Below are 24,488 nucleotides of genomic sequence, written 5' to 3'. Positions count from 1 at the left end.
AACTACTGAAAAGGCTGCTGCCCCTCTTCAGGAACCACACGTTTGTCTGGCCTCTCAACAGATACCCCTCCCTTGTGGTTGCACCTACGGTACGGCCATCTGTATCGCTGAGGCACGCAAGCCTCCCCACCAACGGCAAGGTCCATGGTTCATGGGGGGGTGTAGTTGAATTAAATCACGTGAAGCTGAGGGAATTACATTAGGAAATCAGACACTACAGCTAGTAGATGAGTTTTGATTTTTGAGCAGCAAAATAATTTTTAATGGTCGAAGTAGAGAGGATATAAAATGTAGACTGGCATTGGTAAGGAAAAAGATTATGAAGAAAAAAAAAAATTATTATCGAGTATAGAGTTAGGTGTCAGGAAGCATTTTTTGGAAGGATTTGTATGGAGTGCAGCCATGTGTGGAAGTGAAACATGGACGATAAATCACTTAGATACGAAGAGAATAGAATCTTTAGAAATACGGTGTTACTAAAGAATACTGAAGATTAGATGGGTAGATCATATAACTAATGATGAGGCGCTAAACAGAATTGGGAAGAAGAGGTATTTGTGGTACAATTTGACTAGAAGAAGAGGTAGGTTGGTAGGACACGTTCTGAGGCATCAAGGAATCACGAACTTAGTGTTGGAGTAAAGCGTGGAAGTTAAAGTCATAGAGGGAGACCAAGAGTAGACTACAATAAGCAGATTCAGTAGGACGTAGGCTGCAATAGTTACTCGGAGATGAAGAGGCTCGCACAGTACAGAATAGCATGGAGAACTGCATGAATCCAATATTTGGACTGAAGACCACAAAGCAACCACTATCCAGTATACCCTTGTGTCCAGTTGTATATGTTTGACAATGGTATGTTAGAAGAAGAAAGACGGTTTGTAAACTTTAAACTATGATATCGATGTAACATATAAACATTATCTTCATTACGCTGAAGCATTCGTGTGTCTATCTCAGAGAGGTTCACTTTGTCCAGAGCTTGCAACAATGTTCCATTTCCTAACCTTATCGAAAGTTTTACACTAGATCTGTAGACTGGTTAGCTCTGATTGCCAACGTCTGTTGTTTACTTTGTCACTAACAGCTGATTCCCCTTTACGACGCATTCTGCGGCCGTAACCTTGCCTCTCGCTGCTGAGCTGGCTGTCGATGCATATTTGTAAAATCTTACCCTCAAGTGTTGTCGCACTGCTCTGGAAAAACTGAAATTCAAGCGCAACATATGGTTTACATATATGAAATGTATTCGCAGATGCGAATATGGACAACCATCAGCTGTATAATAGAATGACGCGATCTCGCGATAAGCGGAAAAACCGGGTTCAAGTCCTCGTCCAGCACAAATTTTGACTGTCGTCATTCGACTATACAGCTGACAGTCGTCCATGTTCGCAACTGCGAATACATTTTATTTATTACATAATGGCTATAGTCACTGCAATGCCTGTTCTTTGAAAGAACACTGCTTCGTAATTCTCAAAAACACAGACACTGCAATATCGTGTAAGGTATATATGCTTGACACCAGTCAAGGGTGGAGGTGAGATGCAGTAATATGAAAAATAGATTTAAAAACGTCAACCGACAAGAGCGCCACTTATAATTTTACTTTTTATTACACGTTTCGGCAAAACTAATTTTCTATCATCGGATTTTGTGCAAATACATCTCAATACATGTACAGTACATAGTAGCAAGTCTTAATATGTCATTACACGAACAACCATACGTGGGGCATTGGTATGTCAATAATGAAACAAGATTTACATAAATTATCATGCTTACTGCGCCTACTGCACGAGTTCATGTTCACACAGCAGATGAAAGGCGTAGTTCTGATCTTTAATGAACCTTATTTTCATGAAACAGTTACGTATTATCGAAATATGGGACATAAAAGTTTGTTTCTTCAGGAAGAAATAATGAGAGTTGTACGAAGTCCTTATGACATTATTGCAGTTTAAATTAATTGTAGTTATCTCTCAACGCCATTTTTGCTCGCAACTTTATCCCAGTTTTCTTCGTTACAACTGAAACTCTCCACACTCAAGAATATAAAATTTGGTTATTTATTTGTACGGTTTCAGTCGGTGATGTGTCCTTTAATTAAAGAATTCCTTTTGCTTGTCGAGAAATTCAGAGTCCTACAATACGGCTTTAATGAAGAAGTCATTCCTTCATTCGTATGTAAGGGAAAGAGAAACACTATAATTATAAGGTGTGTCAGATAGTCTAACGACGTTTAATTTGTGATACATGTAGACGTCTATTATCGAGTCCCTGTTTCACTTAACAGCAGAACCGTCTAACGCCTTTTCTTAAATATCATACCGCTTTAGAATGAATGTTAATTAGATAATGTAACAAGTATGGGAAGAATAATACTTCAGTCGATATCTGGTGTGGAAGAGCTGTATAGGAAATGAACCAAAACGGATTTGCTTTTCACATTTGGGGAAATACCTGCTTTTAACCGACGACACAGTAATGAGTCACTAATTGAGTAAACTCAAAGAATAGCCATACCGTGTCTGGCAGACGAATTTAATGAGGCGTAGGACAACGGTAATCCATAGCTTACGAACAGAAAAGACTGCTTCTAATTAGGGAAACGTTTTTCAACTGGTGCTCAACTGAGATGGAAGTTCTTAAAAAGGGAGCTCTTCGGTCCCGTCTTAGATGCTATTCATACTGCCTCTTATAGAACCTTTTTAGAATCCTCTGAAGCTGGAAAAGCTATCAGAAGTCGTCTCCTCGTCCCACCTGGCAGTTTAACGAAGTATCCTTTAAATGTCAGACCTACAAAGATCTGTAGCTATAACAATGCTATTGATAAACTGAAGTTCTTGAAAATATCAATCCACATAAGAAATAAACACCACACATCCAAATTCTGAGGATGTGTAAAATCGTGATTCTGGAAATGTAGGTACATCAGCGTCCGCATTTCAGGGTCCACCATCAGGACACGTGGTTCAGGCAATAAAATGCCACAAAACGAAGTGAAAGAGTGAAACGAAACGACAATATACCGCTAGTTCAAACCGTGCAAAATGGTTTCACCATGTTCGCCATCGGATCGTACAGGCTGTGCTTCGGCGACTGCTTGGAACCAGTGGGGGAAGAATAACATACTCGTCAACGATCAGATAGTGGACTACATTGTATTACCACAGTACATTCATACACTGAAGAGCGAAAAGATGTGGTACATCTGCCTAATATAGTGTAGGGCCCCCGAGAGCATGCATAAGTGCCGCAAGACGATCTGGCATGGACCAGATTAATACCTGAAGTAGTGCTAGAGCGAACTGACACCATAAATCCAGCGAGGCTGTCCATAAATCCGTAAGGGCACGAGGGGATGGAGATCTCTTCTGAATAGCACGTTGCGAGGCATCGCAGATATGTCCAATAATGTTCGTGTCTGGGGAGTCTATTGGCGGAGCCACTGTAACCACTCTGTAGCAATTCTGCACGTGTGCGTTGTAGCATCGTCCTGCTGGAATTGGCCAAGACCGTCGCAATGCACAATGGACATGAATGGATGCAGGCGATCAGACAGGATGCTTGCATACGTGTCACTTGTCAGATTCGGATCTAGACGTATCAGGACCCCCTGTCACTCCAACTGCACACGCCCCACACAGTCACAGGCCCTCCACCAGCTTGAAGAGTCCCCTGCTGACACTCAACATCCACTGATTCATGAGGTTGTCTCCGTAGCCGTGCATGCCCATCCGCTCGATACAATTTGAAACGGGGCTCGTCCGACCAGGAAACATGTTTCCAGTTATCAAAAGTCAAGTTTCGGTGATGACGGGTCAAGGCGAGGCGTTAAGCCTTGTGTCGTGCAGTGATCATGGGTACGAATGGGCCTTCGGCTCCGAAAGCCCATATCGTAGACGTTTCGTTGAATAGTTCGCACGCTGAGACTTGTTGCTAGCTCAGCATTGAAATCTGCAGCAGTCTGTGGAAGGCTTGCACTTCTGTCACGTTGAACGGTTCTCTTCAGTCGCCGTTGGTCTCGTTCTTGCAGGATTTTTTACCGGTCTCAGCGACGTCTGAGATTTGATGTTTTACCGGATTGATATTCACGGTACACCCGTGAAATGGTCGTACAGGAACCTCCCCCCCCCCCCCCCCCTTCATTGCTACATAGAAGTTGCTGTGTCCAGTCGCTCATGCGCCGACTCAAACTCACTTAAATCTTGATAACCTACCATGGTAGCAGCAGGAACGGTTCTAACAACGGCGCCAGACACTTGTTGCCTTATGTAGGCGTTACTGACCGCAGCGCCGTATTCTGCTTGTTTACTTATCTCTGTATTTGAATATGAGTGTTTATACCACTTCCTTTGGCCTTTCAGTCTAAAGTATATGATAACAACAAACGTGATGCCACGTGGTAGTAAAGGCACTCATTGTTCGACGTCGAGAACGCTATCTCGACGCTTGATCAATGAACGGTTGAGCACCCCTGTTACTGCGGGTTTCACTGATGGGACGTGCAAAGCCTTCCGAATCTGGCACGACAGAAGTATCACATTGCTACTGGTACGTGAGTGACGTTGCTCTTGTGCTTAGTGACAAAGCATTCGCTTTCCGTTGAGCAGTACTTCAACCTGTTCTCCAGTGCTCGTATATCTATCTATGAGCAAGATATTTATGTGGTGACCACAGTCTTGCAGCTTAAATTGTTGAGTGGCCGGAGCGCCATTGAATATAACACATTGTCACACTTGGCAGCCTCCAACTTCAACTGAATACAGAAACACTATGAGTTGAGTGTAAATGCCCTGAAAATATTACCATTTTATACGAAATTTTGACCAATGTGTGATTAATAATGTGTCCTGACTTGAACTGATGAAACATTCAGAAGGAGGATGGACATTCAGAGTGCAGTGATAATAAGGGTTCCTTGAATATGTATTTAAGTGACTGCAGGACACTCAAACCAACTAGTACGACCTGAAGGAATATTGCATTCTCTGTTATAGAGTGAGGCTGTGAGACACAACATTATGCTCTCTAGTACCTGTCTTCCATAAATATGAATCACAATTGTCACTCAGAGCATATTCAAGATTCGCAGGAATTCTACAAGTTCACAGAAACATAGACCAACATCACACTTGCTGTAAAATACATCTTAAAAAATAAAAATATTCCTGCCGATGGCCATTTGTTTGAGTAACGATTCAGCCAAAGGCTGAATGTCTCCTCCCATCAAATATCGATGTAAACAATAAGTGATCACATGGGTACAGCCCAGAAAGGACGTAATAATGCATAAATTAAAATTGCAAAGTACTCACAAATCGCATGTACTTTTTCTTTATTTTGAATCGTTTCACACGACCAACGCAGGCATCTCCGGAAATTACATAGCTGAGGAGTGGTTGTCCACAAAGCGGATCATGTGAATTCTCATTGTCCTCAATCATTGATAAGATTTCACTTCCTCAGTTAGAGCGACTTCAGTGTATGCCTCTAAGTATGTATGTTCCACATCGCCTCCTAAATGAGTCGGCCTATTTCTACCAAAATTGATACACATGTCTCTTACTGTATGGTAAGGATCTGTGTTGGTGCAGGAACCACGTACCTATCAAAGGGGTGGCGGTGGTGGTGAAAATGAAGTGTAGTGGGAGACGTGCTAATACTCAGAATTTATTCATCCAATATTGGTGAATAAGAGCGTTCAATGACTTGCAACAATCCTTACACCTAATCCCAAACCTTTAGAAAACTTTTTTCAATGGTAACCCCCACAAATTGATAAAAAGAACGGTTTCTCGCTTACTACATTTTCGCTGATCCTGCAGTAAAACTAGTGCATCAAATTTTAATTTATTACATCTTGGCTACTAATTTTATTCGTTGGACACTTTCAGTAAAGCATTCACATATAGCACTAGATGTACCTGCAAAATTATATCACAGTACAATACGTAGTTCAGGAGATGTAACGTGAAAAACTGTCGCATAATGCATGGCGTTTAAATTTCTTACTTCTTTGCTATTACCTCTATTCGCAAGAGATTTCAGAAATTAGCATCCACAAATGCCGATATGTGTATCTACAAAATTTCATTATTGTACGACACGTCGGTCACGAAATACGAAGTGATAAACATTGAGTTGAATGAAAGCGACACTGCAGAGCGAAATTCACAGGAGGTACAGGTGATATGTGCAAAACCTTAAGCGAAATGTGTTACATATATATCCCTTGTACGTATGTGGGCGAAGCTGTGGATAAAAAAGATAAAAAAACTCGTCCTGAACCCCCTGCATCAAATATAAACACAGGCTTCCGCGGCCATTGTCACAGTCAATAAAATGTTTCTGGGTTTGTGACCACTCTGTCAATACCTGAAACTACCGACGTTTCGGTCCATGTTGCAAGTGACCTTCTTGAGAGTGTTTTTGTTTATTGCTGAATGAGAAAACTTTGTTTCTTATACACCTCTTACATAACCTCTTATATAACAGAAACGTCTGCAGGTATATAAGAAACAAAGTTTTCTTGTTCATCTGTAAATGAAAACAGCAGTAAACAAAAACAACCTGAAGAAGGTCACTTGCAACAGTGACCGAAACGTCAGTAGTTTCACATACCGACAATGCGGTCACAAACCATAAAAAATTTAATTGACCCCTGGATCAATTTCATCCAGACTTGGTCACATATTACTATCTGGAAACAGATTATGTGGGGTTACAAAGCTTAACTTCCTATTGCGGTAGGGATGAGAGAACCTGGGGAGGAAGAGGTGGAAAGAGAATGGAAGATGAACACATATATGGGAGGAGGAGGAGGAGAATGACACAATGAGGGGAGGGTGAAATGAAAAAATAAAAGGAAGGAGGAAAAGATGGACTGAGAGAAAAGTAGGAGGAGATGGACAGAGGGAGGCAGGAGGACATTTTGGGGGGAGAAGGAAACACAGGTGCAAGATGTGATGCAATTACAGAGGCAGAAGGGGATGACATAGGGGGAAGCAGAAGACAGTGTGGGGAGGTGCAAAATGGACAGCCACGCGGAGTTTCCGGGAGGTTTGAGCCGCCACGTGACGGATTGCGCGGCCGCTCCCGCCAGAGGTTTGAGTCCTCCCTCGGGCATGGGTGTGCGTATTGTTCTTAGCATAAGTATTGTGTAAGTCTAGGGACGGATGACCTCAGCAGTTTGGTCCTTTACTAATCTACTCACATATACTTGAAAAATTGACAGAAAGAGGTCATTGAAGGAGATGGACGGAGAGCGTGGCGGAGGGGAAGCAGGAGAGTGAATAAGAGAATTGGAATAAAGACTTTCCCAGGCACCCCTGGATACTCAGCTAGTAGATATACAGGGTGTCTCTCGTAGCTCTGCGACCTCATTTATTTCCGTGACGAAACTAAACGTGAAAATGTAGTAGGCTATGGATGTGCCTATGTCAGGGGCTCGCTCGATCGGTAAGGGCGCACAGCATCATTTTAAAGTTACTTTTTTTCATGGCACATGTTTGTTTTCCTACGGAAAGGGTGACTAGAGGTACAACTGCTGGCGACAGGCTTGTTTTTACAGTTGTAAACCTCAAACTCTCTGAAACGTGTAGACTCTGAAGGAGGGAAACGGCGACACAGTTTCTGCCGCAATGTGCAGAACAAGGCTGCTTGCACAAGCTTCCGGACAGCGCAGGCAACCCACATTGCATCATTACAGCATTAGTACAGAAACAGTGGCACCGTCTTCATTATTTAAAGGCTATCTATTCCAGAAAGTATGACGTTTAGAACAGTGCAGTCTTTTATCTTCGTTTCCGTAGAAAAACATTATTTGAAATTTAAAAAATACATGACTCTGTGCTGAAGTTGGTGTTTATTTACTTGTAAAGATTGTGCGTTCCTTCCCACTGTTTGAGCACCTAACATATCATCACCGACCATTTGCATTTTTCACATGTTGTTTGATTTCTGGAATATATGACGTTGCAAAGTTGGGTGGGACACCCTGTATATACAGGGTGAATGACCTAAAAACTGCACTGTAAATATTTCGGAAATGGGAGGTGCTATTGATGTTTCTATCGAATTAATTGATAGTTTTGGGCTCTTGTCGTTAGCAAATAAACGGATTGTAATAACACCTAGGAAGTGAATTTCTTGTACAAACTTAAACTTATTTAAGTAGAAAAATGCCTGTTTACATTAACAAACTAAAAGTAGGGTCGAGTAAGTTAGAGTGTCAGTGCTGTTTGTTGCAGAATTCTAGAACAAGTTGTTTACGAGATGTATTTTGAAATGTTTCCACACTGACACTTGTTTGTGCCACTCAACCTGGGTAGTTCCCACGTACGGTGCTCTTAAGTTTGTTTATCGATGGCCTGTGTGTTCCTTGAGTCATTTCGACTTTCTAGTCAGTTAGTATGTCAAAATGCAAACGATAGGTCGTGAGCAGGCGATGAGATGTACTAATGCAGAAAAGCTGATTTGTTCACTTTGTGTGGAGAGTTCAGGAAGAATGCTGTTCGTTCTTGTATGGGATATGAATCAGGATGCCCCAATAGACGTTAACCACTTTGCAATTACGTATCAATCTCTTCTACCAGTTAAGTAAAAGTGGTAGTGTAACACACAGCGTAACAGAAGGAAACAAGTGACGACAGAAAGGGGCAAATTAATGTTCTTGCTGCTGTTGCAGTTGATCCGCACGTTAGCTTCTGCGCAGTTACTCGAGGAATTTGCATGACTCAGGGAAATGTACTATGCATTCTTCATCGACATATGTTCCATCCCTGGCACAACTCTCTCCACGAAGAACTGCAAAGAAATGGTGATTAGAATCGTGTTAACTTATGTACATGGGCATTAAAACAGGATACTCCAGATGTACACTCCTGGAAATGGAAAAAAGAACACATTGACACCGGTGTGTCAGACCCACCATACTTGCTCCGGACACTGCGAGAGGGCTGTACAAGCAATGATCACACGCACGGCACAGCGGACACACCAGGAACCGCGGTGTTGGCCGTCGAATGGCGCTAGCTGCGCAGCATTTGTGCACCGCCGCCGTCAGTGTCAGCCAGTTTCCCGTGGCATACGGAGCTCCATCGCAGTCTTTACCACTGGTAGCATGCCGCGACAGCGTGGACGTGAATCGTATGTGTAGTTGACGGACTTTGAGCGAGGGCGTATAGTGGGCATGCGGGAGGCCGGGTGGACGTACCGCCGAATTGCTCAACACGTGGGGCGTGAGGTCTCCACAGTACATCGATGTTGTCGCCAGTGGTCGGCGGAAGGTGCACGTGCCCGTCGACCTGGGACAGGACCGCAGCGACGCACGGATGCACCCCAAGACCGTAGGATCCTACGCAGTGCCGTAGGGGACCGCACCGCCACTTCCCAGCACATTAGGGACACTGTTGCTCCTGGGGTATCGGCGAGGACCATTCGCAACCGTCTCCATGAAGCTGGGCTACGGTCCCGCTCACCGTTAGGCCGTCTTCCGCTCACGCCCCAACATCGTGCAGCCCGCCTCCAGTGGTGTCGCGACAGGCGTGAATGGAGGGACGAATGGAGACGTGTCGTCTTCAGCGATGAGAGTCGCTTCTGCCTTGGTGATAATGATGGTCGTATGCGTGTGTGGCGCCGTGCAGGTGAGCGCCACAATCAGGACTGCATACGACCGAGGCACACAGGGCCAACACCCGGCATCATGGTGTGGGGAGCGATCTCCTACAGTGGCCGTACACCTCTGGTGATCGTCGAGGGGACACTGAATAGTGCACGGTACATCCAAACCGTCATCGAACCCATCGTTCTACCATTCCTAGACCGGCAAGGGAACTTGCTGCTCCAACAGGACAATGAACGTCCGCATGTATCCCGTGCCACCCAACGTGCTCTAGAAGGTGTAAGTCAACTACCCTGGCCAGCAAGGTCTCCGGATCTGTCCCCCATTGAGCATGTTTGGGACTGGATGAAGCGTCGTCTCACGCGGTCTGCACGTCCAGCACGAACGCTGGTCTAACTGAGGCGCCAGGTGGAAATGGCATTGCAAGCCGTTCCATAGGACTACATCCAGCATCTCTACGATCGTCTCCATGGGAGAATAGCAGCCTGCATTGCTGCGAAAGGTGGATATACACTGTACTAGTGCCGACATTGTGCATGCTCTGTTGCCTGTGTCCATGTGCCTGTGGTTCTGTCAGTGTGATCATGTGATGTATCTGACCCCAGGAATGTGTCAATAAAGTTTCCCCTTCCTGGGACAATGAATTCACGGTGTTCTTATTTCAATTTCCAGGAGTGTATAATGTACCTTGTTTAGTGATGAAGCCGCATTTACCAGACATGACAGGATGAATTGCCGAAGAATGCAGAGTTGGTTTGACTTGCTCAGGTGGAACGTCAGCGTCCATGGCGCGTAAACGTGTGGTGTTGGATAATGAACCGTTAGTTCACAGGCCCGTTTGTCATGTACGGAACACTGAACGCACGCAAGTTTCGCAGCTTCCCAACACACCATCCTTCACGGATGCTAGAAGACGTTCCTCTGCAGACCAGGAGCAACCGGTGGTACCAACGTGATTGAAATGCTACACACTGCCTTCACGAATTGTTTCCAAATCACTCGACTGGACGCATAGTGCCTTTACCTTGGCTGGCCCGTTCCCCGGATTTAACGCCTGTAGACTTTTTTTTCTGCTGGGAAAACTGAAAGACGCTGCCCGCTAGAACACACCACCTACACCCCGCGATTTGCAACTCCGTATTACTGCAGCCTGCTCGGACATCTCCGAAGAAGTGTTAGCAGTTGTGCAGCAGTCGTTCCACACCATATTGTAAGCATGTACTGCCGCTGCCGGTAATCATTTTGATTGAACAGAAACTGTGATGGTCAAGTGTCTCATTACTGGTCAGATATAAATAACTAATGTATGCGCTTGTGCTGTTCTTTTGATGTATGCTACCAGGGATATTGTACAAGTGTCGGTGTGCGAACTTTTTAAATTACGATATCTTGTAAACGACTCGCGCTTGAATCATGCAACAAAAACCGCTGACATTTCAGTTTACCCTACTTCCAGTAATTTCAATAGCCGTTTTAGAATTTAAAATGTGAACGTTTGCACAAAACTACGTGTTCTAAGTTTTATTACACTCTGTTGACTGGCTAACAGTACGAGTCCCTGACTACCAATCCATTCTGTGCAAACCACACATCAACAGCACTTTCACTTCATTTCCGTGATATTTGTGATGCAAGTTTTAGGTTATTTTCTCTGCACATACACACGCACACACACACACAAACACACACACAGTTAACGATTACATTTGTTGATTTACCAACAGGAGACCACGTTCAATGGAAGGAGATGACCGTATTAGTGTAAACTGTATTAATATTCTTTTTACTCTTCAAGAAGATCTTACTACATACGTTAATCAGCGTGATAATATTTTCTAGATCAAAAGTATGTTTATGAAAGGATGATTTACTGAGTGAAGAATGTAGGTTAACAACAGTGTAACACGGGGGCACGATGGTGTAGTTAGTGTAATTTGACCCTATCAAGTATTTCGGGATTAGTGCGCTGTTTCGGTGGCACCAAATGGTGATATCATCTAATATACCCCGACTGGCCAGAACAGAATGAGAAGGACAATATTTATATAGACCAAATATTTTTCCCCAGCATGTTTGCAGTCAACCTTCTCACCGTGAACTCAGGTATGTTGCCGTGTACTAATGTCCGTCAAAATGATACATGAGACAAGCCATCGAATTAGAGCCATGAAAAGTGCAGGCATCGTCCACCCAATACACATAGTCCCAGCGATCCGGGAAAGATAAGTGTGCTGTTTCGGACAATTCACATGCGCACGCTGGCTCAAATCTCAGCCATGCTGACACAATTCTGCTCAGTCAGTTGCTGCCTCCAGAGTACAGCGTTTACACAGACTTTCGTATTGTAGCCAAGGATTGTGGCTTTCTTAACAGACGAAACCAGTGCACATAGTGTCTTTGCACCTCGACTGCGACTTACAGCTAGCGCAAAGACAAGTAATATGGAAGATATTTTCTAATGAAATGCTTTCACACTGCTTCACCTTAAACGTCACCAGCGTCCGAGGAATACTGTGCAAATCTTCTATGAGGAATGACACGTACCACTGCAATGACTTACGTGTTCGACGGCCAGGGTGGCCGAGTGGTTCTAAGCGCTGCAGTCTGGAACCGTGCTACTGCTACGGTCGCAGGTTTGAATCCTGCCTCGGGCATGGATGTGTGTGATGTCCTTAGGTTAGTTAGGTTTAAGTAGTTTTAAGTTCTAGGGGACTGATGACCTGAGAAGTAAGTCCCATAGTGCTCAGAGCCATTTGAACCATATAAACTTCCGTGTTCGCCTGACATTTCCCTACATTAGAGGCGTGATTGGCCATTATCCTGCATTTCGCGGCCTTTCAGTTCTTGACGTTTTTAAACTGAGAGGGGTTAGATTCCTATGGATTGAACGGTATGATTGCAGCATGTGGAGGCTTCTGATGGTACTTTATCATTCACTGTTCCTTAATACCGATCGTCTGCAGTTTATCGGAGTCCAATGTCATTATGTGTTATTGTAGTGTTTTTATATTATTATTATTATTATTATTATTATTATTATTATTATTATTATTATATTTATTACTTCTTTCCCTCACTCCGTTAGAGTAATACAAGTTGGCACGCGAGTGCAACAGTTTTATTGCGGGTCACTTTGGCATATGCTAGCAGAGGCGTCTAACTGTTTCTGCTGTTGTTGAATAAAAGAGCGGAAGACGGTGGAATCAGATGGTAGCAAATAGTATACTCCTGTACAGCAGGTTGAACTGAGGCACTTCACCTGTTCCGCAAACTCCAATGGCTATTTGACACACTTAAGGTGAGAAGCAGGAGAAATCTGTGATTTTAGTAAGATGTAGAGTGAAATTATAATTTTAATGTAGGAAACCACAGACTATTTTTAACTTAGAGTGAGCCGAAAACTATGTAAGAAAGGTGGAATATGAAGAATTCATGTGATAATTTCACCAGTGCAGTACTGTCAGTTACGGAAACAGATTTCATAAACTACGCAACTCATTACACACAGTAGTTTTAAATAACGTGGTATGTGTTTGCACTGTATGTGACGAATTGCTCATTGTAACGATATTTTAATGATTTGATGGTGACTGCTCGAACTATCGATACCGATCGTCACTTTTATTTGTACTATCAAGACAAACAAAGTTTATGCGCATATTAATTACATTTAAAATAATTTAACTTTATTTGTCTGCTTGGAACGCTAATACTTTGTTCACATACTCCTCTTTTCCCATGTTTTCAGGTGGAAATCGGTCGCAGACTCCGGTAGCTGAACTGCAGCGGTGAGTGTTTTTCATTTCTAACGCAAGACACTGAAGTTGCTATCCTGGAAACATTTTACGTATTATTTATAATTGATTAATTGGTAATGAACTAACCTAACAACATACGTCTTACTCTGCTATTAGTAGACAGTGCAGGAACAAGTCATTGAGCGTGAAAAACGCATATTCACTAAGTTTTTAACTATTTGAGAGATTGATATGTTTTTCTTACTATCGCATTAGTTATGTTGGGTTTAAGGTCCCGTCGACATCTGGGTCAAAACTAGATAAGTTAACATTGTAGAAAATAGGTTAGACGAACATAGTTACGTTGATAAATATAAGGGGTGAGCAAAAACTTTTCGTTTGAGGATATTGCTGCAGAGCATATACAACATAGTACGACTTCGATGAGGGAATATAAGCACCATGTAGGCAAGGGCCTACTAGCATGGCTGTCGAACGGAAACTTTTGGTGGCCCTTTATAAACTTCACCTGGATCGTGTTTTGGGCTGCGAACCTTTTAAACGGACTCTCCGAAGAATTTGTATCTGCTCGGTAAGTGATCGTTACTGTCTGAATAATGGCGGAGGAATCGAAAGGCTTAAAGCAGGACAGGTCCTTTATGTGTTATCACCATGTAGCTGAGCGAGTGTCACTGATACTATATGAAAGTTGATGTGCTAATCATTAAAATAGTTTTTTTCATTGCAGCTAGATCTTTTTATGCAATTTCAATCAGTACCAATCTCTACCTTCCGTAACGATTGCCGAAAATCTTGTTGACTGGCACAGAAAAAGGGAGAAATGACTGTCTTGATAAAATAAACGAAATCAGAGCTCGCACGGGAAGCTCTAGGTGTTCAGTTTCCCTACATACTATTCGATAGTGGAGCGATAGCGAAATAGTGCGAAAGTGATTCTATAAACTACCTGTCAAGGAAATAAACGTGAATTGCAGAGTAATCATGTAGATGTAGATGTAGGCCGAGACGTGAGGTGTCACCTGTATATGAGTGTTGAAAATGAAACTCAAGGGTAGAAGGAAATACGCGTTCTCGTAGTTCCGGACTGCTGAGCTGCAGCCTGCAGATTCACGCCATGTTCGCCTCATCAGATGAGCCCCCACTGCTGATCGAACTGCGACCGCTGCAGAAATTACGGCCGAAGTGGCGACGTGAATCTAAACTAGGATCCCGAGGAATCGGCAGTTTGCTGGAAGCTCCTCTCCGGGCAAGAGTGGAGTCCTTTTCGAACCTCACCACTATACAAGTTGCCTCTCATGATGTAGCGTCGCATGCAACAGGAGGAAGGAGTTAAGCGAAGTTATACTTAATGATGAGAACAAATGCTGCTAGAACAATCTCACAAGAAGTAGCAAAGTACAGGCGTATATTATCCAGCGTGATGTGTGACGAATTCTGGGCGTTAAGGTGAAGAAAACAGTAATCAAAAAGACAATTATCTGGTTTTTACTGATCACATATTGCACACGAAATACCTATAATCAACAAGCGACGACTATTATCTCGCATTTACTGATCGAATGCCGCACAGAAAATACCTATACTTCACAAACGACACTGAAGTCTGAGCGAAAAAAAAGTCTGTGTATAAGTATGGTGCCATCCCATGCGCCTAGCATCGATTCTGAGCTACAGTTTTCTAGCATTGCGACTTAGCATCATCTGCAATTAGCCCACGAACTTTGCACGGAAACCACCAGAACTTTCGTAATTGACGTGCGTGATGTATGTGGGATGACGCTTAGTCTTCTTGGAACATTTGCTCTTGGGAATTTCAGCATTAAACTTAACCGTGATGCACAACAGACTGTAGATGGATGAATATATTCTCAGCGCTATTCAGTATTCCTGACTGGAACCGCGCAAAATGCGTTGATATTTTTGGGATCCTCTCTGTCTCATCTATCATTCAATACCGAAATGTGAGCCACAGTAACAAACAGTACTCATGAGTCAGTGGTAGAGTCTTTTGTGTGTGTGGCTGGTCCAGGCTGAGGTTCGAGTCCTCCATCGGGCATGGGTGTGTGTGTTTTTCCTTAGGATAATTTAGGTTAAGTAGTGTGTAAGCTTAGGGACTGATGACCTTAGCAGTGAAGTCCCATAAGATTCCACACACATTTATCATTATTTATTAGAGTCTTTTGTGGGTTACCCCATTGATAATTGGATTACCAACGGGGTAAGATTATTCAAATAAATCTCTTTCTGTTACCATTCATTTTCTATAGTTTTATGTGGTACTCATCCTAAATAACTAACGATTGGCCTCTTTAGTAAATGACTAAATTAGCAGTTGATCGATCCCTAGCAGGTTCTATTTCTCTACAACTTCTGGGCAGTACTACTCACTACTCATCTGTGAGTAGCCCCATAAAGTTTCAGCGTTATCCATCAGATCTTTAACATGTTTCAGAACTTGGGAGCCACACATGAAGGAATAATAAAATTGGTCAAGTTTCACGTTTATCCATCAGGGCGCAGCAGTTACGAGATAGCGACGAAGGAGCTTCTACCAAGAAAACTTAAGTTGTACTCGATGTAAGTCACATCAGTTTCTTTACAAAGATTAATGACGCTTCAGAGTGAGAGGATTCATAATGATTCACAAATGTCCAGTGTACAGTGTACGATGACAGGATGTGTCTACTAAGAGAAATCACTTGGTACGTCGGCGGTGGATAGGAAACGGTGAAAAGCGTGTCTGAGGAGACTACAGAGTAGAACACAGAAGAATACATGTAGAATTTTTGCGATTGTTGGCTTTCTTGGCGTATTCCAGGTATGAAATCTTCACGGGTTAACAGCCGAGTGGCGTCGTCTTCTAGTCGCAACGTTTCAAAGGATTGCGTATCCATCATCTTCGCCTGAAGATGATGGATACCCAATCCATTGCCACTAGATGACGACGCCACTCGGCTGATAACCCTTGAAGATTCCACTGCATTCAGAATATTATCCAGCTAGTTGTGCTGCCTTCAAGGAAATAAATCCTTGCTGCGCTAAACCAACGGAAAAATGTTCCATACTTAAAATTAGTTCGACACACGAGACAGTATGCAACATGTTCGCTCTCTCCGCTGATCGGAATTCTCACCAACTTGAGCCATGTCCTTATTATGCTCTAATAGCGGTTCAACCTGAGGACGTTACCTGCAACATCTGTCGAGCAGTTGTTGCAACGGGAACAATAAGAGCGGGACACGAAGAAACGTTTTTTTCGATCGATCTCCGAGAAAGAACGTTGCCTGAATCCTAGCGACATGTGGCGATGTGCGACAATGGGCAGCGCTCGTCACCAGTTATCTCATATATTGCTGCACAGAGTAACTTGGAGATGTATGCTGGTTGACTCATATTAACGAATCTATATCAAGGTTACGTTTTCACACACAAGGAAGGGTTAAAATGGTCACCAATCAGCTGCCTTTAGAATTACGTCTACTTTCACAAATTTTGCACCATCCGTCCACTGGTCAGGAAAATGTACACTGCTCCCAGATACCTTCTACCCACATCCGCCAAAAATAAAACAGGATAAAAGTTCAAAGTCACTAGGCAAAAAAGCCTAATCAAAACAGCACGACACTTCAAGTTTCTCGTGAACAAGTGTAATTTATTGGCTTCAGTTAAATTTCTCACAGACCGTTTCGTGCACTAAACACCACCATTGCAGTATCTGCTTCACTCTAAATATTAATTCAGGGTCTTTGCCGACTGGACATTCACACATTCAATACACAGCGAAATTCTCCACGAAAATGGGGAATAACCGGAACAAGAATCAGTGACCACGGAATGGAAAGCATCTATGATCTTTTATAATCAGTACTGGAAGAAATAACTTTCTTGTCAATGAATGATCACTTACTCCTGACTTCAGGTAAATAAATTTCCTAGGACTTTAATAAATGGTTCCTAGTTAGATGCTTTCACTAAACATTAAGTAAACACCGTGTATATGCATCTCGGAAGTTGTGAGATATTTCTCTCCAGTATAAGGCTAAGGTATTACGACCACTTAGAAGAGGTTGGTAGTGTTAAATTCTTGGGAATTAGTTGGGAGGAGCATATCACACATTAGCTGAAGCATCTAAGCAAATCTTTATTTGTAGTGCGGACGTTATCAGACATGTTGTTGTTTTTTGTTGCTGTTGCTGTGGTCCTGAGACTGGTTTGATGCAGCTCTCCGTGCTACTCTCAGGTGTAAGCTTCTTCATCTCTCAGTACCTACTGCAACCCACATCCTTCTGAATCTGCTTAGTGTATTCATCTCTTGGTTTCCCTTTACAATTTTTACCCTCCACGCTGCCCTCCAATACTAAATTGGTGATCCCTTGATGCCTCAGAACATGTCCTACCAACCGATCCCTTCTTCTGGTCAAGTTGTGCCACAAACTCCTCTTCTCCACAGTCCTATTCTATACCTCCTCATTAGTTACGTGATCTACCCATCTAACCATCATCATTCTTCTGTAGCACCACATTTCGAAAGCTTCTATTCTCTTCTTGTCAAAACTATTTATCGTCCACGTTTCACTTCCATACATGGCTACACTCCGTACAAATACTTTCAGAAACGACTACCTGACGCTTAAACCTATACTCGATGTTAACAAATTCCTCTTCTTCAGAAACGCTTTCCTTGTCATTGCCAGTCTACATTTTATAACCCCTCTACTTCGACCACCATCAATTATTCTGCTCCCCAAATAGCAAAACTCTTTTACTACTAAAAGTGTCTCATTTCTTAATCTAATTCCCTCAGCACACCCGACTTAATTCGACTACATTCCATTATCCTCGTTTTGATTTTGTTGATGTTCATCTTACATCCTCCTTTCAGGACACTGTCCATTCCATTCAACTGCTCTTCCAAGTCCTTTACTGTCTTTGACAGAATTACAATGTCAGCGCCGAACCTCAAAGTTTTTATTTCTTCTCCCGGATTTTAATTCTACTCTAATTTTTCTTTTGTTTCCTTTATTGCTTTCTCAGTATATAGATTGTATAATATCTACCCTGTCTCACTCCCTTCCCAACCACTGCTTCCTTTTCATGCCCCTCGACTCTTATAACTGCCATCTGGCTTCTGTACAAATTGTAAATAGCCTTTCGCTCCCTGTATTTTACCCCTGCCGTCAGTCAACATTGTCAAAAGCTTTCTCTAAATCTACAAATGCTGGGAACGTAGGTATGCCTTAATCCTTCTTCTAAAGTGAGTCGTAAGGCCAGTATTGCCTCACGGGTTCCAATATTTCTACGGAATCCAAACTCATCTTCCCCGAGGTCCGCTTCTTCCAGTTTTTCCATTCCTCTGTAAGGAATTCGAGTTAGTATTTTGCAGCTGTGGTTTATTAAACTTATAGTTCGGTAATTGTCACATCTGTCAACACCAGCTTTCTTTGGGATTGGAATTATTATATTCTTCTTGAATTCTGAGGGTATTTCACCTTTCTCATACATTTTGTCTACACCCGGGAACTTGTACCGACTCAGGTGTTTCAGTGCTATGTCGAACTCATCACGCAGTATCGTATCAGCCATTTCATCTTCATCCTCTTCCGTTTCCATAATATTGTCCTCAATACATCACCCTTGTATAGACCCTCTATATACTCCTTCAACCTTTCTGCTTTCCCTTCTTTGCTTAGAACTTGCTTCCATCTGAGCTCTTGATGTTCATACAAGTGGTTCTCTTATCTCCAAAGGTCTCTTTAATTTTCCTGTAGGCAGTATCTATCTTACCCCTAGTAAGATAAGCCTCTACTTCCTTACATATGTCCTCTAGCCATCCCTGCTTAGCCATTTTGCACTTCCTGTCGATCTCATTTTTGAGACATTTGTATTCCTTTTTACCTGCTTCATTTACTGCATTTTTATATTTTCTCGTTTCATCAATTAAATTCAATATTTCTTCTGTTACCCAAGGATTTATACTGGTCCACGTCTTTTTACCTACTTGACCCTGTGCTGCCTTCATTGCTTCATCCCTCAAAGCTACCCATTCTTCTTCTACTGTATTTGTTTCACCAATTACTGTCAATTTTTCCCTTATACTCTCCCTGAAACTTTGTACAACCTCTGGTATAGTCAGTTTAGCCAGGTCCCGTCTCCTTAAATTCCCACCTTTTTACAGTTTCTTCAGTTTCAATCTACAGTTCATAACCAATGGATTACTGTCAGAGTCCACATCTGCCCCTGGAAATGTCTTACAATTTAAAACCTGGTTCCTAAATCTCTGTCTTTCCATTATATAATCTATTTGAAACCCGTCAGTATCTTCAGGCTTCTTCCATGTATACAACCTTCTTTTATGATTCTTGAACCAAATATTAGCTATGATTGAGTTATGCTCTGTGCAAAATTCTACAAGGCGGCTTCCTCTTTCATTCCTTACCCCCATTCCATATTCACCTACTACTTTTCCTTCTCTTCCTGTTCCTACTATCAAATTCCAGTCACCCATGACTATTAAATTTTCATCTCCCTTCACAATCTGAATAATTTCTTTTATCTCATCATACATTTCTTCAATTTCTTCTTCATCTGCGGAGCTAGTTGGCATATAAACTTGTACTACTGTAGTAGGCGTTGGCTTCGTGTCTATCTTTGCCACAATAAAGCGTTCACTAGGCTGTTTGTAGTAGCTTACCCGCACTCCTATATTTTTATTCATTATTAAACCTACTCCTGCTTTACTCCTATCTGATTTTGTATTTATAACCGTGTATTCACCTGACCAGAAGTCTTGTTCTTCGTGCCACCGAACTTCACTAATTACCACTATATCTAAGTTTAACCTATCCATTTCCCTTTTGAAATTTTTTAATCCACCTGTCCGATTAAGGGATCTGACATTCCACGCCAGTTTTCTTTCTCCTGATAACGACGTCCTCTTGAGTAGTCCCCGCCCAGAGATCCGAATGGGGGACTATTTTACCTCCGGAATATTTTACCCAAGAGGACGTCATCATTTAATCCTACAGTAAAGCTGCATGCCCTCGGCAAAAATTACTGTTGTAGTTTCCCCTTGCTTTCAGCCGTTCGCAGTACCAGCACAGCAAGGCAGTTTTGATTAGTGTTACAAGGCCAGATCAGTCAATCATCCAGACTGTTGCCATTGCAACCACTGAAAAGTCTGCTGCCCCTCTTCAGGAACCTCACGTTTGTCTGGCCTGTCAACAGATACCCCTCCGTTGTGGTTGCACCTACGGTACGGCTATCTGTATCGATGAGGCACGCAAGCCTCCCCACCAACGGCAAGGTCCATGGTTCATGGGGGTGTCAGGCATAGGCGATACAAAAATAAAAAAATCTATCATTCATCTCTTATTTTCATTCAATGATTTTAGAAGGAGTCCGTCTCGTTCTAAAACAGTTTTTCTGCTATAACTCATTCTTACACAAATTTGATTTTTCGTTTCACACTTTTTCCGAGAACTCATGAACCTACCGAAACTGTTTTGAATTTAGTGAATACGGGTTATTCAAAATTCTCTCTGCAGTGCCGTATGATTGTAAGCCGCGCGTACCATATGATTGTTCGCCTGCCTGCGTTACTTCGCTTCAAGTGGACTCTCTTAACATTCCATTGTTTCGTTTATCTCAGATAGCGTCAGTAGTGTCGTTGGTGTGATTTGTTACGTGTTGACGTGAAGGTTTAAGTTTAGTTCCTTTGTTCGTTTGTTCGTTTTTGTCACTGTTAAAATGCTAACAATTGAAGGACGTGTGTTTTTAGGCGAACAAGTGTGCAAAGCCGGCTGTAAATACACAGTTTCACTCCGTTAAACATTTAATTCAGTTTTCCCGGAGACAACACTCCCACATCGCGATAGAATGCGAGATTTGATTTCAAATTTCGAAGTACGGGTTCAGTGACAGAAGCACCGAGAAGTGGTCGTCCCAGCGTGTTTTCTGAGAATAAACTACTCGATATTTCTGATAAAATGTCCATGAGTCCGAACAAGTCAGTAAGAAAACTCGCCCAGGAAATCGATGTTAGTGTCGGAAGGGCCCAAACACGTAAGGAATAAATTAGAATTTTTTCCATGCAAAATGACAGTCGTGCAAGAACTCTAAAATGCTGATCATAGCAGGAGACTGCATTATTGTCAGTGGTTCAAAAATTTCGTTCAACAAAATGGAAGCGATATTCTTAATGAAGCGTTTTTCACTGATGATGCGTGATTTCATTTATCAGGGTACAAGAACTCGCAAAATTGTCTTATGTGGAGTACTGGAAATTCATTGTGTATTCATGAGAAACCACTTCATTCTGTGAAAATAAGAGTTTAGATTGCAATTTCTAGACACGGGATTGTGGGTTCCATATTTTTCAACGAAACAATAAACGAAAAACGATACTGCAGTGACATTCTGTACCCATTCATACGAGAACTTGAGTTAAGTGAAATAATGAACGGCCATTTTCAACAAGATGGTGCAACCGCACATACAGCTGGCGTTTCAAGGTCACTGCTTGCTGATGAATGTTCAATAAATTAACTGGTATTTCACTGCGTTTCATTTCGTTATGTTCACTGCGGCATTCAGCACGCACAGCTAACAATCATACGGCACTGGGGAGATACTTTTTGAACACCCCATAGTACGAAAAGTTTTATTACGCTTGTGTTCAGAACTTAAGGACGGAATTAAATTTAAGATGATCCGTCACTGCAAGCAACATAGCTCGATGAAACTTGGACCATAAGTAGAAATAATGGCTACAGTATAGTACCGTACATAAGGTAACTGAAAACAATACGCAAAGAGACAAACAGAGATATCACTTTTATTCAGGACTTGCTCTATGTGGCCAGAGGTGAGAACACATAACGCACCCAGGAACTTTGTCGAACACAATCGTTTTCGTGGTCCGGGTGTTATGTTGTGGGCATACTGACCTCTACATCTTTGACCGTGGTACACTCACTGGCCAACTTCATTGTGACACATTGTGCCTCTTCAGGGGTGCATCAGACGCTGATTTCATTTTTATGGATGACAGTGCGCGACCGCATCGAAAAGCGCAGGTGAAGAAGCTGACCTGCTCGTTCCCTTGAGAAAATGTGGGACGCCTTGGGGAGAGGTACTGCAGCCCGTCCAGAAGCACCAGTGGCAACCCAGCACTTGTCAGCCACACTGGCAGCGGGATGGAGCGCCCTGTGACAAGAACTCCTTACCAATCTTGTGGCCAGCATGAGTGGACGTTGCACAGCAACCACTGATGTTCGTGGTGCTCACTAGCCCTATCAAAGACTATCTTCCATCATATATCGGAATGAGTTCGGTGTGATTCTAGTTTTTGAATGTTTTTGAATAAAAGTACCATTATTTTTCGCCGCATCGTGCATTTATTTCAGTTAGGCCCTACCTTATGCACATTTTCTATGGTTCATATTTCATCGCGCTATGTTACATACAGTGACGCATCATGCGAAAGTAACTTTCATCCTTACATTTCACACATCGGTGGATGTCAGTGACCCTTTCAGTATCATATGGACTTCTCTTTTTCTCTCTCTTTCTTGTGGTATGTCATCAATCAAAGCTCAAATTTTCCTAGTCCAAAAAGATTTAACACGAATTATTTGTGGTTCGTCTCTACAGAGTTATGCAGAGGCCTTTTGATAGGGTGGGTAGTAGGTGTGAGCGTTTCACCTTACAACATTTTTCAGGATTCAGATTCTAGCCAGCCATGTAATAAAGAAGCGTGCCTGGGGCTTTAGGTATCTCTTCCTGACATCAAATTTTATGCGAAGTTAATATGAGCAGCCGGCCGCTGTGACCGAGGGGTTCTAGGCGCTTTAGTCCGGAACCGCGCTGCTGCTACGGTCGCAGGTTCAAATCCTGCCTTGGGCATGGGTGTGTGTGATGGCCTTAGGTTGGTTAGGTTTAATCTCTTCTAAGTCTAGGGGATTGATGGCCTCAGATGTTAAGTCGCACACAGCTCAGAGCCATTTGAACATTCCACACGAACTTCAGTCCGAAAATCCTTTTTTTATGGAAGTATGAAATGATTTGTTACTCATGACACGAAAATGATAATCTTACGATACACATTTACATTTTTGTGCTTCCATCCATGTCTTGAGCCTGTATTCCACACTTCCCGCTGTATCTGGAGGAAACTGTTGGTGTGTTCCGTACTTGGCCAAATTAACTTTTGTTGCGCTCCCTCAGAACAGAGACACTGGGTATGTGAGTTGGATACAACTAGAATTTGAAAAGTCTCTAAGGAAAAAGTTCTTTGAACCACAAATCTGGCGACTGGGGAGGCACCGCAATGGGTCCTTTTCGACGAAGCCACCTTTTGGGAAACTGTTTATCCAGATATTGGCGAATTATTCTTGTAAATTGAAGCGGAACTCCACCGTACACGAGAAAAATTCGTTGTATAACGTCTAGAGGTACATCATCAAGTAAATGAATTAACTCATCTCCGAGAAACTGTAGATATGTATATCCAGTAAGACAATGCGGAAAGACATAGAAACTGCAGATATGTATATCCAGTAAGACAATGCGGAAATACATAGGGCTCAGTTCGATCATCATCGAAGGCTTTGCCCCACATTTTTGAGGCTGAACTTCTATTCATGTCTGTCTCGTCACGCTTCATAATTCAATACGTGTTTGTTATGATAACTGTAGATGCCAGCACGTGAAAAGCAAGCTTCATTGTTGAATAAGGTACATGCTAAGAGCTGCAAAAATGCAGAAAGCTGCCCTAACAAAAGGTGACAGAGTTATTCTTGACTCTAAATCTGCCTCATTTAATTCTTGCAGGCGTTGAAAGTGATTTTCATGCAGAATGATTAACACCTTCCTTTCTCGCAGTTCTCCTAGTGACAATTCATAGTGCGAACAACTTGTTCCTCACTGTCAGCTTGTCTCTCGCAACCGTTCGTGATGTTGTAGAAACGGACACTCACAAGGTAACTGTGTCCTAGGCTAACGTTCAGCATGAAGTTGACGTGCTGCGATCGCGCTCCCAGCTGCTAGACCGTATATAACGTGGTTATCCATTAATTCAGAGAATGATTAAATCGTTATGA

General features: G+C 42.6%; 1 protein-coding gene across 1 annotated transcript in view; it reads left to right on the top strand.

Annotated features, from left to right (window-relative positions):
- LOC126332527 (leucine-rich repeat-containing protein 15-like) overlaps positions 1-24,488 on the top strand; it is an 889,610-nt gene that overhangs the window by 130,748 nt on the left and 734,374 nt on the right. The window contains exon 2 of the mRNA XM_049996616.1: positions 13,380-13,419. The gene's annotated coding sequence lies outside the window, so the exon portion shown is untranslated. The remainder of the gene's footprint in view (positions 1-13,379; positions 13,420-24,488) is intronic.

This window comes from Schistocerca gregaria, chromosome 2 (assembly GCF_023897955.1).
Source record: "Schistocerca gregaria isolate iqSchGreg1 chromosome 2, iqSchGreg1.2, whole genome shotgun sequence".
NCBI lineage: Eukaryota > Metazoa > Arthropoda > Insecta > Orthoptera > Acrididae > Schistocerca > Schistocerca gregaria.
Note: the sequence above shows the minus strand (reverse complement) of the source record. Positions and strands in the feature narration are given on the sequence as shown.